Source organism: Epinephelus lanceolatus, chromosome 22 (assembly GCF_041903045.1).
Source record: "Epinephelus lanceolatus isolate andai-2023 chromosome 22, ASM4190304v1, whole genome shotgun sequence".
In the NCBI taxonomy this organism is placed as follows: Eukaryota; Metazoa; Chordata; class Actinopteri; order Perciformes; family Serranidae; genus Epinephelus; species Epinephelus lanceolatus.
Window position 1 is genome coordinate 29,706,513 of NC_135755.1, and position 20,071 is coordinate 29,726,583.

General features: G+C 39.9%; 1 pseudogene across 1 annotated transcript; it reads left to right on the forward strand.

The window, feature by feature from the left end:
- Positions 1 to 10,107: 10,107 nt before the first annotated feature.
- Positions 10,108 to 19,344, forward strand: LOC144459686 (uncharacterized; annotated as a pseudogene). The gene is made up of 10 exons (XR_013488515.1): positions 10,108 to 10,154; positions 10,280 to 10,624; positions 10,817 to 10,924; positions 11,057 to 11,091; positions 11,241 to 11,360; positions 17,988 to 18,105; positions 18,231 to 18,575; positions 18,753 to 18,860; positions 18,993 to 19,027; positions 19,177 to 19,344. The product of XR_013488515.1 is annotated as an uncharacterized LOC144459686 (transcript).
- The last annotated feature ends 727 nt before the right edge of the window (positions 19,345 to 20,071 follow it).

Consider the following 20,071-nt stretch of genomic DNA (forward strand, 5'->3'; position numbering starts at 1 on the left):
TCACCCAGATGGGAACCCAGTAATTAACAGTGCAACATATTTAAATGTCAAAGGTAAGACTGTTGCTGCAGAGGTGTCTGCTGAAATAACGAGCCTGACGAGTGTGATCCTGGGTGCTCTGGTTATTTTCCTCGTTGCAGTCATCATTGGTCTGGCTGTCAAAATCAGGAAACTTCATACAGGTACTTATATGTTTTTATTTAAGTGCAACTGCAAAACTTCCTGTTTGCCAGAAAGTATTAACAGCTGTGTGTTTGAGACGTTAAGTGACCAGATGTTGTGTTTCTGTCACTCAGCTCATACAGAGGGACAGAATCTACACCACAGTGATTTTAACCTTATTAACATTGATCAGAGTGTATTTTATGTGATGACTGGTCCAAGTCCTTTATCATTTTATGATATGATGTTTAATTACAAACTCAGCCATGTAAGATGAGTGACTGTAAATATGTTTATTTACAGAACCTGGGCTCTGATGATGTGAACTATGCAGCGCTGAGTTTCCATCAAAGAGCAAAAAGCAGCAGAAGGCCTCCATCAGAGAACCAGCTGGAGACACATGTTGTGTATGCTGCCACCAGATAGACTCTGGAAACATCTGGAACTGCAGCTCACACTGGAACTGATGCTTTGTCATATCAAACTCATACTGCATATGCCCTGTGGTGACAAACAGCACTGTCTCTATCGGTGAGGTACTTTGTATGTATGTGCATCATGACTGACGTCTCACCCACAGGAAGTTTGGCCTTCAGCTCTCTGAAGCTCAACCACACACAACAAAGACCTTTATGTCTCCAGAGCTCAACTGTAATTGGTCAGTTTTGTTAAGTCAAGACATTTTTGTGTTGTAATTGTAGATATGTAATCACTGAGCGTCATGTTAGCCATAAGTCAGTCTCAAAATTGTCACCACCTCCCTCATCACACCTCAAACACACACCATCTATCAAACTTGTGAAGAGGTGTATGATGCAGTCTGACACTTACACAGTCAGACATAAAGCTTTTACTCTGCTCAGGACCACCTGACTGGATGATAATAAACCTTAGAATCTGTCTGTAAATAAAATAATGTGAAAAAGTTGGTGTCTTGTTTCGTGTTTCATTTATTTCCAGTTGTCCTTCTGTTTCTCTTCGGGCCTCTTTGGAAGGACTTCTTTTCACTTTACAGTATATTACTTGTCATGAAACATAAAACAAAACTTTTTGTGGAGTCTGACACAATAACAAAGCTGGGTAACTGTTACTGAGTATAGTATAGAGAGTATACTGCCAGCAGAGAGACTCAGGACACAACTGGAACTGCAAGTCTGAGTGGAAATTATGCTTCATCTGTATTATCATCAGCAAACAGTACTTAAAGTACTAAAAGTACAGTGTCAACCTATAATAGAACCACAGGACTGTGACTTCAGCTACAAGTTATTTTTTACTGTGTGATTGTTTCACACTGTCAGCAACGCCCACAAAACAAAAAATAATCATCGATTATATGTTTTGCCTATGTATCACCATTGTTGTGGCTGTGTGTCAGTGAGGAGTCTCTATCTGTATCATGAGCGAGGCCTTCAGCTCTCTGAAGCTCAACCACACACAACAAAGGCACTCCTGTTTCACAAGAGGAAAAAAGCGCCATCATGACTTTCAATATGAAAAGATGGTTTTGTATCCATTGAACTTCCTGTTGTCTTTTAATGTGTGAGAAGATGTCAACTGTTTCACATCCTCATATGAAACCTCAGCAGGCTGTGTTTAGAACATGACAGGTCACAGCAAAGCTGCAGCAAGTACAGTTCCCTGATCGCACAGAAATACGTGAAATGACCACGACCTTGCTCCATGGTGGCAGCACGTAATGGGTTGAAATTACGTGCCGGTACCATGGAAACAATGCCAATGTAAAGTCAATTAGGATCCTTTGTTGTGGTGGACACACGGATTCCCTGATTCAACAACGTCCTGTATACACACAAAAACACAAAGTGTTCTTGATACTAAAACAGCAATTATACAACAGTTAGTTCCGGCCCTGCAATCTGATTGGTCGAGAGACAGTAAAACCATGATGATATTGGAGTATAACATCACGGTTATTTCACTGTGTATGTATCACTCCGCCTCACAGCTGATTGCAATCAACAATCAAATCAAAATTGACGGTTAGTGTCAGTTAGGTCAGCAGTTGCATTGTAGGCTAATTAATTCATCCACTGTCAAACAGCAAAAAATATGGATTTATTTCCTAAAATAAGTTTTGAATTGAACTATGAATGGTCATCAGAGGAAGATGAGGGAGAGGAGAAGCTGAATCCATCTGAGCGCACATCCAGGTTTGTCAGTGTTTCATCAGCGGAGCTCAATGACTTGGAGAAAAGCAACATACTGTCAGATCAGAAGGCAGAGTCGGCTGTGCCTGTGAAGCGACAGTCCACCATGCAGTCACCAGAGACTTATTTCACCGGCTGCACAATTAATGGAAACGTGCAGATAAATGTGTATAAAGAGTAAGTGCCTGGCGCACAATGTCTGCGTTACATAGCAACGGTGACAGTGGAGTCCTGAGGGAACTATTTTTGTTGGCGGAAGACAAATAAAATGATTAAATTATCTATTTTGTCCTCATTTTTCAACATTTCATAATCAGCCTTGCTTATTTAACTGTTGAACTGTTGTATAAAAGGCCGCAGGCCTCGTGCCTATGACCGAATCACAGCCGTGACGATATCACAGTACAGCATCACTCCCTCTTGTGTGATATTGCTTAAATATACTCCTCTGTTATAATTTCCCACCAGACAGATGGCAATTTGAAATGGAATGAAGCCCACAGACGGCAGACAGTAGCTACGAAACAGTAGTCGAACGTGCCCCATCCGCCCACAGCACAATGCTCTTAAAGCCCCATGCTATCGAAAGCTGGCAAAATACATTTATTTTATTTTATGGCCTTGACATTAACATGTCATATTGTTGAGTTATCAAGGACACTTTTGTGTTTTTGTGTGTATACAGGAATGTTAAAGATATCATTGAAAACGAGGTTCACGTGACATTGTTGAATCAGGGAATCCGTGTGTCCACCATGACAATGGATCCTAATTGATTTTACATTGGCATTGTTTCCGTGGTACCAGCATGTAATTTTAACTCATTACATGCTGCCACCACAGAATGCAGTGTTAATAGGTCATGGTCATTCACCTATTTCTGCGAGATCAGGTTGTGCAGTTCCCATCCATCTGTCTCTACTTCAGAAAAACAATGTTTGTATTGTACATTTTTGCAGACCTCAGATACTTTACATTTGTAGGCTTACATTATCTTGTAGCAGATACGTTGAAACTTAATGTTTCTCAGCAACAATGTGGTGAAGGTGTGGTTATGTTTGGCTACAAAAAACATTTGGTTTGGAAGAGATCATGTTTTGGCTTGAAACACTCATGTTTTGTGGCACTAATGCTGCAGTAATGCAGGGAGGGGACGTTAAAAAAGGGTTCGTATCAGGGTGAAGGTTAGGCATAACCCTAACCCCTAACTCTCACCCTAACTCCAAGTTTGGTGGCCCAGACACCACTGGGAGATGACAGTGTGTGTCAGTGAAAAGCATGGTTTATGGCCTTGCAGTTTTAATATATTTATAATATGTTCAGGAACATGAACAGCAAGGAAAAATGTTCATTTTGATGTCCATGATTTCTACAAGCGATCATGTCCTTTGGCCCTGTTGTTTAGGGCTTTTTGGGGTTACTTTTTCATACAGGAAATGGAAATCTGGGCAGGTAAAATTGCAGGTTTTTAACTAGAATCATCACCTCGGGATTGTATGGCTCCATAAACCAGTCAAGTTGCACTTACAGTTTAAATCCATGTCTGTGAAAACATGGATGCCTCACACACATCAATTCAGTATCTGACCGTATGTCTCCCCTTCTGTTCCTGAGATATTATGCTGAAAAATGGCCAGAAAGTGTTTTTGCTGAAGATTATGATGTCACAGGGAAGCTGACCTTTGACTTTTTGAATAAAATATCATCACTTCATTATTTTGTCCTATTAGACATTTGTGGAAAATATGGTCAAAATAAGTGTATGAATTCTTAAGTCCAGGCAAGGACTGGCCCATGGGAGAACCTGGCCTGGCCCGCAAGTGGTCTGCTCTGGCCTGCCTGTCTTTTCTTTTTTTTTTTTTTTAAGGCATGCTCTGCAGCGCAGGCTGCGCAGCACAGGTGGCCATGCCGGCTGGCAGAGAGCCCGCCCACTGTCAGAAATGATAGGTGCTTGTCAGCATTTGTCACGATTGGTCAAAAAGTTGTTTATTTTGTAGATTCAAGACGTAATTAGTTTGTTTCGCTTCCCGCCCGAGCCCACCCCCAAAGCAGTGCGCCTGTAAACTGAAAGCAGCTTGGTTGTGGAGAGTCAGGTGGAGCAGAGAGCAGAGGGTGTGTACGTGTGCCTGTGTGTGCAGACTGTGCAGTAGGAGCTCTGCAGCTCAGCAGCGCCGTTACAATGGACCGCAAAAAGAGGAAAGGTGGAGCTGAACGGGAGAGAAATAAAAAAAGAAGGGCCATTGAGGAGGAGGTGGTCAAATGTCATAAACTTACAGATATGTTCAGAGTCCCCCAGCCCCTAGCAGCAGCAAGACGTCGTCAAATGACGATGCTGCAACAAGTAAGTTAACATAGAAAAGTAAGAAAACTGGTTATACTCAACATGAGGTCCGGGGAGGATGGGGACCGACCCGAGGCCAGATAAATGATTGATGATAAGCTATAAGAGCCAAATTAACCCGTAAGGGTCCATTTGGTTCCATTTTGTACAGTCAGTCCTATAATTGAATGCTGCATGATGTCAAACTAGGTCTGGGGGCCCCTTGAAATGAAAACTTTTTTTATTATTACCACTGTGCCAGCAGAGAGGAGAGACTTATTTTCTATGCTCTTTTAGTATGATTGATTGATTGGTTAAATATGTGTGGTGATGTCTTAAGTTTTTGTTCACAACTCCATCGTGTGTGTGTGTGTGTGTGTGTGTGTGACCATGGCAACATCAACTATGGTGTGTGGGTGTGTGAGTGTGTGTGTGAGTGAGACCATGGCGACAGTAACTATGGTGTGTGTGACCATGGCGACAGTAACTATGGTGTGTGTCTGTGACCATGGCAACAGTAACCATGGTGTGTGTGTGACCATGGCAACAGTAACCATGGTGTGTGTGACCATGGCAACAGTAACTACGGTGTGTGACCGTAGTTACTGTTGCCATGGTCACAGTAACTACGGTGTGTGACCATGGCAACAGTAACTATGGCGTGTGTGACCATGGCAACAGTAACCATGGTGTGTGTGACCATGGCAATAGTAACTATGGTGTGTGACCATAGCAACAGTAACTACGGTGTGTGACCATGGAAACAGTAACTATGGTGTGTGTGACCATGGCAACAGCAACTATAGTGTGTGTAACCATGGCAACAGTAATCATGGTGTGTGTGTGTGTGTGTGTGTGTGTGTGTGTGTGTGTGTGTGTGTGTGTGACCATGGCAACAGTAACTACAGTGTGTGACCATGGCAACAGTAACTATGGTGTGTGTGACCATGGCAACAATAACCATGGTGTGTGTGACCATGGCAACAGTAACTACGGTATGTGACCATGGCAACAGTAACTATGGTGTGTGACCATAGCAACAGTAACTACGGTGTGTGACCATGGCAACAGTAACTATGGTGTGTGTGACCATGGCAACAGTAACCATGATGTGTGTGACCATGGCAACAGTAACTATGGTGTATGTGACCATGGCAACAGTAACCATGATGTGTGTCACACACACACACATCATGGCAACAGTAACCATGATGTGTGTGTGTGTGTGACCATGGCAACAGCAACTATGGTGTGTGTGACCATGGCAACAGTAACCATGATGTGTGTGACCATGGCAACAGTAACTATGGTGTGTGTGTGACCATGGCAACAGTAACCATGGTGTGTGTGTGACCATGGCAACAGCAACTATGGTGTGTGTGACCATGGCAACAGTAACCATGATGTGTGTGACCATGGCAACAGTAACTATGGTGTGTGTGTGACCATGGCAACAGTAACCATGGTGTGTGTGTGACCATGGCAACAGTAACCATGGTGTGTGTGTGTGTGTGTGTGTGTGTGTGTGTGTGTGTGACCATGGTGTGTGTGTGTGACCATGGCAACAGTAACCATGGTGTGTGTGTGTGTGTGTGTGTGTGTGTGTGTGTGACCATGGAAACAGTAACCATGGTGTGTGTGTGTGTGTGTGTGTGTGTATTTTAACACATTCATAAATATTAGGTTCAGTTTTTCTCTAGGTTTGTTCTGCTATGTGCTACAAACTACACTGATTATTACACACTGGGCCTTTTAGTTAAGTTCATTTTATTTCACAAAGTGAGAACAGTCACAACACTATTTTCTGTATTTTCATTTGCATGTAGGGTTACATAGCTGAAATGCGCAACCTGCTGACCTTCTAAGGCAGTGATTTTTTGGGTCCCAACCCATGAGTGGATAACAGCAGAGGTTCAGGCACCACACTAAACACTTTTTATGCAGAAAAAGATATATGCATGCATGCATACTTGATGCTATTTTAAGGCTATGTTTAGCTAAAGCTATGTTTATTTTATTTTAAATAAAAGTCACAGCACTTTATTTTCTATATTGTAATGTGCAGGTAGGTTACAGCTGTAACTTTGAAACACAAATTGAAACAGAATTGTGTGATTGTTTTATTGTTTAAATTAAAATCTCACTAAAATTTGTGTGATGTTGACCTGCCTTTGTCTTTCATTTGATCATTGCAGTATCTTTGAAGACTGAAAAAGGGAATACGATATTGATGACTACTGACCAATACATGGAACATTTTAATTATTTCACCTTTGTTTTTACATGGTAGTGAGAACATTGCTACATTGCTTATTTTACTGCACAAAATATTTGGTAGGTCTTCCTGGGTCAAAAATACCTCCACAGGCGTGTTGCAGCACAGGCTGAAACAGTTAGGGGACCCCTCTTAAGGATAGGCTCTTATCTGTCTAAGTTCAAAAGTTTTCAATATCTATCTAATGTTACTGAAAGTAAGTTAAGTTGAAGTTGCTGCTGACTTATATTTTTACTTGTTTTACTGTTGCATTGAACATGGGTGTTGCCATAATGATTATGATAAGCTGACATCAAAATGATTTGATGACAAAAAAATACAATCATGTTGTTTAGTTCAGCATAATACCCATTCATATAGGAGTCCTGGTTTATTGAGAGGCACATTTGGTGAGGGTAGGGAAGAGAAAAGCACTGGACTGGACTATGAGTAAGGTTGCTGTTACAGTTGTGTTTAATAGAGCTGTTGTGTGACTGTCAGTCTGGAATAATGTAGTCTCGCCACCAGACAATCAGAGATCTCCGTCTTCTGATAGTCTGGGGACACTCCTTTCTAAAGTGTGTTTAACACACCGGAGAAAACGGCAGGCAACAAAACAACACCTCTTGCATTTTTGAAAAGGACACGCCCTCCTGGAAATGTGCGCTCCCCCTTTTCTCGTCCGCAAGGAGCTTGAAAATGGATGCCAAAAGATTTAACTCTGTTTTATCAAACGTGTGCTCAGTCAACAAGATTGTGGAAATGAAGGACTTAAAGAGACTTTGTTTAAAACTTTTAACGCAGGACAAAAGCCATTTTGTACCACTACACGTGTTTCTAGTCGGACTATGTTTACGAGCACAAGAGTTCAGCGAGCCACCGAAGGACTGCCCTGCAGATTTACTATTGGTTCTGCAATATAGGGAGTTTTTAAACTCTGAAATTGTATCCGCCCATCTAAACACAAAATCAGGGAGAAAATCATCAGTCTTTACTTAAGCAAAGCGTCTAAAGACTGACTTGTGAGTCTAGAAATAATGAGCTTTGGTGATTACTTAGCCCATATGTGTGTCCGTGTGCACATGTGTGAGCATGTAATGTGTGGATTGGGTGGCCTGGGTGGATGTACGACTCCCGGCCTGAATTTTTGTCCTAGTCTGGCCCTGCTTGAGTCATGGCAAAAAAACATGTTTTGTTAGGTCACATTGACCTAGTCAGTGATCTAGGCAGTTCAGCATTGGGTCCAAGTGGAAGTTGTGCCAATTTGAAGAAAATTCCCTCAAGGTGTTCTTGAGATATCATGTTCACAAGAATGGGACAAACATACAGACGGACAGGTGATCAACCCAACTCTCAAGGTTCACTGACAAAACAACGGACTTACACGAAACACGTTTTCCAAACAAATACAACATGCTAACGTTACAAGCCTATGGCATTTTACATTGTATAAATTACACTAGCTGTGGAGGCTTTATTGTCTTCACAATTAATTGTTTTCTATCTGTGAAATAAAAGTAAATAAATGCTTCGTTTCCACTGAGGGAAATGGTTTCAGCTTACAAAGATAGACAGGAGATCTGTGTCACTGCAAGGTGCAGTTACATTTCTGGGGAGGTGCACGTCAGGCTACAGAGTAGGTTACAGCGTAGGTTATGGCATTGGTTACAGTGTAGGTAGGGCGTAGGTATGGCATAGACAGAGATGGGCAAAAATACATCAAAATGTATTTTGATACAAAATACAAATTACCCCTCAAATAAATGTATCAAAATAAAATACAAAATACTGGTGCCAGAAAATGTATCAAAATAAAATACATGTATTTTGTACTTTCAAATACAGAAAATACTCTTTTTCTTTTTAGCAGCGACCCGCAGCTCTATAGGTCGCTCTGTCAGTCAGTTGGTTGGTCGATTGGTCGGTGGGTCCAACTTTTCAACATTTTAACTCAAAAAGTCCTTGACCAAAAATGCTCAAAATTTGCATACTGCAACTAGAGACCACGACTAACTATATCAGAAAGAATGCCCACAATTTGTCCATAGGTGGCGCTATACTAACTGATTCAAATTTTTTGTGAATAACACAAAAAGTCCTTAACCAAAAACATCAGGCCAGTGGACATCTGTCACACTCAGATAAAATATTTACCTTGACAGACAATCTGTTGAACTTGGAAGACGTGAGCAGCAAGGTAGTCTACTGGTAGCATGGGTCCATCCCCGTGAGCAGCATGCCTGGCAAGTCTAGTCTAGCTGTGCTGTGAACTGTCCACCAACGGTCTAGCTAAACAGCAGCAACATGCTGTAGCTACTGTAGCTAGTTCACTTGTTTGCACACCTTGGAGACTTTGGAGCCCTGTGTTCAACTTTTAAAGAGAAAAAAAAAGCTAGGGACATGTAGGCTACCCTAAAATATTATTTATTGATTCAGATTTAGATTCAGACAACTTTATTGATCCCACGTGAGGCAATTTATTTGTAGCATACTCATCCCAAGCATCAACCACAACAACATACGATTTCCTATGTTATGCACAGTCCAGTAAAACAGACCACTAGGTCACTGAAGGGCACATTGAATGGCCCAACTTTAAAAAAAAAAAAATTAAAAAGTAAAAAATATTGTTACATCCAATATTATAAGAATGTGTAGCCTATTAGTTTTGTTTTTTGATTCGTGGAGAAAGTATTTTGAGTATTTTAATTACAAAATTATTCCACTCAAAAGTATTTTGTTACAAATTACATTTGCTTTTTATCGGCCTTATCAAATACAAATGACAAAATACTCAAATGTAATTGAAATACGTATTTTAAATACAAGTAATAGAAATACTGCCCATCCCTGGGCATATGTACGGCGTAGGTATGGCGTCTATTTGACGCAGAAGTATAAATCTCACTTTAACCAGCACTTTCAAAGCATTTGAATAGCTCCATTCTCTTTCTCTGCCTAAAACAGCACTGAGCTAGTTAAAGAATATGACTGACTGGTGTTCACACCATGATAGGCATCTGTGCAAGCCAACAAACTCTTCACACCATTCACCCCCACACTGAGATATAAAATCTACAAACAACACAGGTTTAACTTTGTGTCATATGATAATATGATTCTTAAACCACACCTTCAGTGTGTGTGGGGGACGGACTCAGTGTTGTTGAGCCACATTGCATTGACATAATCATACACACAATGAGGAACTTTACCGTGGTCACACTTTTACTTCTATGCAGCTTATGTAAGTACTGTCATTGAATTACTTCACAGCACTGACTGTATTGCTTACTATTAATAAGATTATATAAAGACACTGATCACATACCTGTCAGCCAAATGATTAATAATTCTGTCTGTCTGTTTCAGGCTGGATCTGCGTCTCACTTTCTGAGTCTCAGACTGTGGAGGTTCAGTCAGGTGAAGAAGTCACACTGCTGTGCTCCAACTTTTCAAGTTCTCCCACTCAGGTATTTTGGTTCAGAGTGGTCAGGAGATCCCAGCCCCACTGTGTCTCCCACATGTTCAAGCCTCATGAGCCTGCTTCACTCTGTGATGGATTTCAAAATGGAAATTTTGAAATGAGCGCCAACATCTCCACAGTTTTTCTCAAAATCAAACAAGTAAATTCATCTGACTCTGGGCTGTATTTCTGTGGCTATTACGTAAGCAAAAAACCAGTTATTGTGGATGCAACATATTTAGATGTTCAAGGTAAGATTGTTGTAAAGTTTGGTCTGTCTTTTGGCAAAATTCATGATATAGACTTAAATATTAGACTGTAGATTCATCAGATAGATTCAGTTTTGAATATTTCCTGCTTCACAAAAAAAACCCTGTCAATCATTTGTGTCCATTTAAATATAGCAAAGTTTAAGGCTAATTTAACAATCTTTCTTGTTGAAGAGTTTGATGGAACAACAAAGCTGATGAGTGTGATCCTGGGAGGTCTGATTATTTTCCTCATTATGGTCATCATTTGTCTGGCTGTTAAAATCAGAAAGCTTCACAAAGGTAGTTTTACGCAGATTTAATATTTTTTTACATCATTCTTTCTTATAACTTCATATTTAACAAAATGTATCAACAGCAATATTTATAACCAGTGTTAATAAACTGACCACACGTATCATTTCTGTCATTCAGCTCATGTTGAAGAACAGAATCCACAACAGACAGAGGTGAAGTTTATTAAGTTTCATTTTAAAATTTTTGTATTTTAGTGCTAAAACCACTAAAAGTCATTTGTTAGTTAAGGATAGGGTCTTTTCCTCATGTCTCATAAATGCAGCTGTATGAGAGGCATAACTGAAAATATTTGTATTCACAGACTCAGAGCTCAGATGACCTGAACTATGCAGCTGTAACCTTTCGTCCAAAATCAAAAAGAAACCACCAGCCTGCACCAGACAGAGAAGTGAAGCCAAATGCTATTTATTCAGCCACCAGATAGGAAGCACCTGAAACTGCAGCTCAAAGTGGAACTGATGTTTTCTTATTAATACACTGGTTATCAAAGTTATATTCTTATGTACAATATTCTTGTTCAAGCTGAGTTTGGATACTTGTGCACTTCCTTATTTGTACTTGTGTGTCATGCTTTTGATTGACTTACATTTCAGTCCCACAGGGGAGTAAAATGCATCATATGTGAACAAGTTACAATGTGGTGTACCACAAGGAAGCTGTCTGGGGCCATTGCTATTCTCGATATTCCTGTTGTTCTCAACAAAGAGCACTTTTATATGCAGATGATACCACACTGTATTTACCATTAGTATCACCTGGGGAAATTGTCAAGTGCTTTGAAAAAGGTCATTACAATCGGTTGCAATGTGGCCTTGGAATAACAAGTTTGCTCTTAATCTATAAAAACAAAAGTATCATGTTTGGATCTAATTTCAGACTTATACATAAGCCATGGCTAAAGTTGTCTGTGCAGGGAGTGCCTGTGGAACAAGTAAAGGAAACCAAACTCCTTAGAGGAATATTAAAGCCCAGATACTTTAAAACAACGGCAAAGAACTAGTGGCGACAAAGGCAGACCGTTGCATTGCCTCACCTCTGGTGTCTCAGCCAAAAAGTGGTATTTAAACATGCCATAAAGACTGCAGCCAACAGCTGACTAGCACATACACTCTGCAGCTGAGTAAGAGGAAATAACTCACCATAGCAGCAGGCAGCGGTAGTCTGTATTCGTCATTCAAAAAGAGATAAAACAAAAGACCAACAAGACAGATTAAAGATGCTAGTTAGCTAGTTAGTACATTAGCAACATAACCCAATGTTGAAATAACAAAGCATTCTTACCAAGCAACAGTGAACAGTTACATAAACAATTATTAACTGTTTCTGCTAAATAGCTTAATGGCTAAAAAAAAAATAATCTTAGCTAAAAACAAATTTGTTTGGATCTCACTCCTTCTTGACTTTATCCATTTGTTTGCTTTCCTCACTTCTGTTTTGCTACTCATGCACTGAACTGAACTGCCAATCAGAGTAATTTCTCTCAGTGACGGGCTCTTCTGGCTCCTATGCTTATTTAACATGCTGAATTGACCAAAAATCAGGCAACAAGGGACAGATAGTGCCAATGGTGCTGGGCACACCACAAAACTAGGGCAACAGATGCTCACTGACAGCCTAATGCTGACCAACAGCAGTCCATCAGCTTGGTGTTTCAGAGCCCCGACACACAGGAGTGTTCAAAACTATTGCAAGGCAATGTGTTGTTATGTTCAGAGGAATGCAATTCTTGAATGGTTTGCCATTGGCCATTGTCGCTTTAAGGTCATTTTGTGTCTTCTTGTGATTTTTTTCTGCCTCTTTGGTCATTTTTGTGTCTCTCTGTAGTCATTTTGTCTCTTTGTAGTCATGTTTGTGTCTCTTTGAGGTCATTTTGTGTCTCCTTGTGATTTTTTTCTGCCTCTTTGTGGAAATTTGTCTTTTTGAGTCATTTTGTGTATTTCTGGTCTTTTTTTTTGTCCCTCTGTGGTCATTCTGTGTCTTTGTGGTCATTTTGAGTCTCTTTCTGGTCAGTATGTGTTAATTCAAGTGTCATTTGGGTCCCTGGGTCTGTTCCCTTGTAGACCTGGTCAGTAATCCATCCATGGTTGTGCTACTGTCAATTTTTGAGCTGTATCAAATGTTTTAATGAATGTTTGAAAATTGTGTGGGTACTTGTTGTCATTGTGAGAATTATTGTCATTAGTAGTTTTATTGTACTTTGTTTTTATAGTTTGCCTGTTTTCCTTTGCCTTTGATTGGATTTTTAATTAAATATTTGTTTTATTTTATGATGTAATGTTTACTTGTGTGGACACCATGAAGAATTGTTGCTACCTTGGTAGAAGGAAATGGGGATCCAAATAAAAAGAATGTTTCGGTTCTCTTATGATTAAGAGTTTGATGAGTTAGATGGAGGTCTGCAACAGTGCAGTTTCAAGTGTAGCTTTTATTTCAACCATATAAAGACAGCTGAATGAAATACTATAACTCATACAAAAACAGTAACACCTCAGTTGCTTGGCAGGAGGAGACAGCACAACTGAGTTGAAAATTATGAGGCTTGTTAGATTAAAGTTCAGTCATGAAATGTATGTGATCATGAGTGTCAAAAGCACTGATCATTATTATCATGTTGGAAGAAGCTGGGTGATGTTGTATCACCATCATCGTCAGAAGTATACTGATAATTCCATCCGACAACATGATACGTGCTCTCACAACAGAGTCTCCAGAAGTCTTCAATAACATCAGAAAAAGTTGCTGGATTTGTCGCTAGTCGCTTTTTTGAAAAAGAGTCGCTAAAGGGGTCTGAAAAGTCGCTAAATATAGTGACAAAGTCGCTAAGTTGGCAACACTGCAAGCAGCCCCGCCCCTTGGAAAGAGTGTGGGATATACCACTACTAGGAATGGGAGGGGGGGACTCAATCTTTTAAGATTTAAATAGCACATTATTGCGCGATTATAATGAGCGCTGCTTACATTCTGCTTTCAATAAATACTACTGCATTGTTCAAAAATTATTAATTGTGTCTCAAATTATTCTAGGGGGGTACAGCTTTACTGAAGGGGGAGTCATGTCCCCCCTGTCCCCCCCGGGATTTCCGCCCCTGAACACAACTGAGTTGAACATCATGAGGCTTATTAGATTAAAGGTCTGTAATGTCATGTATGTGATCCTGAGCGGCAAAAGCCCTGATCATTATTATCATGTTGGAAGAGGCCACCAAACAACAAAAAGCATCAGGAGGATGCTTTGTCATGTTAATCTGCTGCTGTGCTTTGTAGGGGTGGCTGTGGGTTACAGTCACTTCATCTCTAACCTGTGTCTTCTTTTCTCTGTCTCTCTCTGACTTGCCTTTGAGCTCAAATTTGAGAACCAAAGTATATGACTGGTGTTTGATAGAGGACGAGCCTGTCCGCAGTCTCTTATAGCAAGGGTTAGATGAGGTCTGCAGCAGTGGAGGAGTGGGTGAGTGCATCACTTGTTTGACAGGAAGAGGTTAGGCCTGCGGTGAAAGTCATCAGGCCTGATAACTCTGAAACAAGGTCTGAAGTGAAGCACAAACTGTCAGAGACTGTTTGAGCACAGCTTCAATATGATTTTTTTCCACAGATTATCTGTCTCATTTAGTGCTTTGTTAATATGGGGACAGTTGTAAATATGAAAAAGTTATTTTTTCAATAAAAGTTACCAACTAGCTTAAATGGCAAACCTTAGATGGTAAACTTCAGACAGGTAGTCGTTGAAAGTTGTTTCTCAATATGCTGGACAAATTCAAACTTCCTCTTTGGCAGATTACATTAACAATGTTTTTAGGGATGGAGATGTATTTTTTCTTTGTCTTTTACCTCAGTAGTTCTTAAACTTTTTACACCATGTTACCTCAGAAAATAGTTGGTTCCCTAAGACCCACCACATTATGATAGTTAAAATACAATAGCGTAGGCCTTCCCTGTTCAGCCACTGAAAATACTGTATATAAAATATTCTCCTCCTCATCCAAATTCTCTTCCTTATAGTTCCATTTTGAGCCACAATTGCACTGAAAACGTTCATTTTATCCTTTTTGAATTTTTTTCAATTGATTTTTTTTTTTTTTTAATATATATGAGCAATTCCCCTACGTACCACTAGAGGGAGCTCCCATACCAATAGTGGTACACCACAGTCTGAGAACCAGTGTTGTAGCTGCTAATGAAGAACGGAATACACATTAGAGTGAGGTAAATCAGATTTTAAAATGGTATTAAGATTGAGGTTTAATTAAGGGACAACTTTATCATTTTATGTTTTCTGGTTTAAATTGTGCTGGAATCACTCCAAGTAAGTTATCAGTGAATTATTTTATTTCTTCTCACCAACTCAGCTGGGTTTGATGTGAGACTGTAAATACTTTCATTCACCAAATCTGGATTCTGATGACCTGACAGAAGAAACAGAGAGAGAGAGACAGAGAGAGAGAGAGAGGAGTGGAAAGTTGTGTTATTCATGCTGTCAATGGATAGACTTAAAGGGACAGTTCACCCCAACATTAAAAATAGATATTTTCTTCTGATCTGTGGCTTTACTTATCAGTTTAGTTTGTTTTGGTGTGAGTTGCTGAGTGTTGAAGATATCGACCTTACTTATGTCTGCCTTCTATCCAGTATAATGGAACTAGATGGCACTTGGCTTGTGGTGCTCAAAGTGCCAAAAAAACACATTTGAAAAACTCAACAGCAATGTCTCTTTCCAGAAATCATGACCCAGTTACTCGAGATTTAAACATTAATGGCGTCCTCCTTGCCTGACCTGTAACATAGGCTAGCTCAGTGATGCTAGGTGAGATAGCAGTAGATGCATGCTTCCTTCTGCGTGGTGATACAATTGGTGGGTGAAAATAGTTCCGACATGAAACTGCTAAGTCTCTATCTGTATCATTAGCGAGGCCTTCAGCTCTCTGCATCAGAACCACACACAACAAAGGCACTCCTGTTTCCCAAGAGTAAAAAAGCGCCATCATCATCCTCATATGAAACAGTACTTAAAGTACTGTGTCAACTTGTAAGAGAACCACAGGAGGACTGTGACTTCAGCAACAAACTATTTTTTACAGTGTGATTCTTTCACACTGTCAGCAACGCCCACAAAACACAAAAAATAATCATTGATGATATGTTTTGTCTATGTATCACTGTTGTTGTTGCTGTGTGTCAGTGAAGATTCTTTATCTGTATCATCAGCGAGGCCTTCAGCTCTCGCATCAGAATCACACACAGCATGTGTGAGAAGATGTAAAGTGTTTCGCATCGTCATATGAAACCTCAACAGGCTGTGTTTAGAACATGACAGGTCACAGCAAAGCTGCAGCAAGTGCAGTTCCCATCCATCTGTCTCTACTTCAGAAAAACAATGTTTGTATTGTACATTTTTGCAGACCTCAGATACTTTACATTTGTAGGCTTACATTATCTTGTAGCGGATATGTTGAAACTTAATGTTTCTCAGCAACAATGTGGTGAAGGTGTGGTTATGTTTAGCTACAAAAAAGACTTGGTCATGTTTTGGCTTGAAACACCCACGTTTTGTGGCACTAATGCTGCAGTAATGCAGGGAGGGGACGTTAAAAAAGGGTTCGTATCAGGGTGAAGGTTAGGCATAACCCTAACCCCTAACTCTCACCCTAACTCCAAGTTTGGTGGCCCAGACACCACTGGGAGATGACATAATGTGTCAGTGAAAAGCATGGTTTAGTGGCCTTGCAGTTTTAATATATTTACAATATGTTCAGGAACATGAACAGCAAGGAAAAATGTTCATTTTGATGTCCATGATTTCTACAAGCGATCATGTCCTTTGGCCCTTTTGTTTAGGGTTTCTTGGGGTAACTTTTTCATACAGAACAGAATGAGGAAAATGGAAATCTGGGCAGGTAAAATTGCAGGTTTTTAACTAGAATTATCACCTCGGGATTGTATGGCTCCATAAACCAGTCAAGTTGCACTTACAGTTTAAATCCATGTCTGTGAAAACATGGATGTCTCACACACATCAATTCAGTATCTGACCGTATGTCTCCCCTTCTGTTCCTGAGATATTATGCTGAAAAATGGCCAGGAGAGTGTTTTAGCTGAACATTATGATGTCACAGTGAAGTTGACCTTTGACCTTTTGAATAAAGTGTCATCACTTCATTATTTTATCCTATTAGACATTTGTGGCAAATTTGATCAAATAAGTGTATGAATTCTTGAGGTCACATGGACCCAATGCTGAACTGCCTAGATCACTGACTAGGTCCAAGTGGACGTTTGTGCCAAATTGAAGAAATTCCCTCAAGGCGTTCTTGAGATATCATGTTCACAAGAATGGGACAAACATACAGACGGACAGGTGATCAACCCAACTCACAAGGTTCACTGACAAAACAACGGTCTTATACTAAACACGTTTTCCAAACAAATACAACATGCTAACGTTACAAGCCTATGGCATTTTACATTGTATAAATTAGACTAGCGACTAGCAGAGATTTCCTCTACTCATATGAAGCCAGGATAAATCTCACACAAGACATAAAATGCTATTCTGTGGAGGCTTTATTGTCTTCACAATTAATTGTTTTCTATCTGTGAAATTAAAGTAAGTAAATGCTTCGTTTCCACTGAGGGAAATGGTTTCAGCTTACAAAGATAGGCAGGAAATCTGTGTCACTGCAAGGTGTAGTTACATTTCTGGGGAGGTGCACGTCAGGCTACGGCATAGGCTACGGTGTAGGTTACAGCGTAGGTAGGGCAAAGGTTAGAGCATAGGTACGGCGTAGGTACGGCGTAGGTACGGCGTCGATTTGACACAGAAGTATAAATTTCGCTTTAACCAGCACTTTCAAAGCATTTGAATAGCTCCATTCTCTTTCTCTGCCTAAAACAGCACTGAGTTAGTTAAAGAATATGACTGACTGGTGTTCACATCATGATAGGCATCTGTGCAAGCCCACAAACTCTCCACACCACTCACCCCCACACCAAGATATAAAATTTACAAACAACATGGGTTTAACTTTGTGTCATATGATAAACTTCTTAAACCACACCTTCAGTGTGTGTGGGGGACGGACTCAGTGTTGTTGAGACGCATTGCGTTGACACGATCATACACACAATGAGGAACTTCACCGTGGTCACGCTTTTACTTCTATGCAGCTTATGTAAGTACTGTCATTGAATTACTTCACAGCACTGACTGTATTGCTTACTGTTAATATGATTATGTAAAGACACTGATCACATACCTGTCAGCCAAATGATTAATAATTCTGTCTGTCTGTTTCAGGCTGGATCTGCATCTCACTTTCTGAGTCTCAGACTGTGGAGGTTCAGTCAGGTGAAGAAGTCACACTGCTGTGCTCCAACTTTTCAAGTTCTCCCACTCAGATAGTTTGGTTCAGAGTGGTCAGGAGATCCCAGCCCCACTGTGTCTCCTTCATGTTCAAGCCTCATGAGCCTGCTTCACTCTGCCATGGATTTCAAAATGGAGATTTTGAAATGAGCTCCAACATCTCCACAGTTTTTCTTAAAATCAAACAAGTCAATTCATCTGACTCTGGGCTGTATTTCTGTGGCTACTACATAAGCAAAAACCCGCTTATTGTGGATGCAACATATTTAGAGGTTCAAGGTAAGATTGTTGTAAAGTTTGGTCTGTCTTTTGGCGAACTTCATGATATAGACTTAAATGTTAGATTGTAGATTCATCAGACAGTTCTAATTTTGAATTTTGAAATTCTGTTTGTCGTATTTGTCCATTTAAATATAGCAAAGTGAAAGTCTAATTTAACAATCTTTCCTGTTGAAGAGTTTGATGGAACAACAAAGTTGACGAGTGTGATCCTGGGAGGTCTGATTATTTTCCTCATTATGGTCATCATTTGTCTGGCTGTTAAAATCAGAAAGCTTCACAAAGGTAGTTTTATGTAGATTTACTGTATTTTCACATCATTCTGTCTTATAACTTCATATTTAACAAAATGTATCAACAGCAATATTTATAACCAATGTTAATAAACTGACCACACGTATCATTTCTGTCATTCAGCTCATGTTGAAGAACAGAATCCACAACAGACAGAGGTGAAGTTTATTAAGTTTCATTTTAAAATTTTTGTATTTTAGTGCTAAAACCACTAAAAGTCATTTGTTAGTTAAGGATAGGGTCTTTTTCTCATTTCTCATACACTCAGCTGTATGAGAGGAGTAACTGAAAATATTTATATTCACAGACTCAGAGCTCAGATGACCTGAACTATGCAGCTGTAACCTTTCGTCCAAAATCAAAAAGATACCACCAGCCTGCACCAGACAGAGAGGTGAAGTCAAATGCTATTTATTCAGCCACCAGATAGGAAGCACCTGAAACTGCAGCACAAAGTGGAACTGATGTTTTCTAATTAATACACTGGTTATCAAAGTTATATTATATTCTTATGTACAATATTCTTGTTCAAGCTGAGTTTGGATACTTGTGCACTTCCTTATTTGTACTTGTGTGTCATGCTTTTGATTGACTTACATTTCAGTCCCACAGGGGAGTAAAATGCATCATATGTGAACAAGTTACAATGTGGTGTACCACAAGGAAGCTGTCTGGGGCCATTGCTATTCTCGATATTCCTGTTGTTCTCAACAAAGAGCACTTTTATATGCAGATGATACCACACTGTATTTACCATTAGTATCACCTGGGGAAATTGTCAAGTGCTTTGAAAAAGGTCATTACAATCGGTTGCAATGTGGCCTTGGAATAACAAGTTTGCTCTTAATCTATAAAAACAAAAGTATCATGTTTGGATCTAATTTCAGACTTATACATAAGCCATGGCTAAAGTTGTCTGTGCAGGGAGTGCCTGTGGAACAAGTAAAGGAAACCAAACTCCTTAGAGGAATATTAAAGCCCAGACACTTTAAAACAACGGCAAAGAACTAGTGGCGACAAAGGCAGACCGTTGCATTGCCTCACCTCTGGTGTCTCAGCCAAAAAGTGGTATTTAAACATGTCATAAAGACTGCAGCCAACAGCTGACTAGCACATACACTCTGCAGCTGAGTAAGAGGAAATAACTCACCATAGCAGCAGGCAGCGGTAGTCTGTATTCGTCATTCAAAAAGAGATAAAAC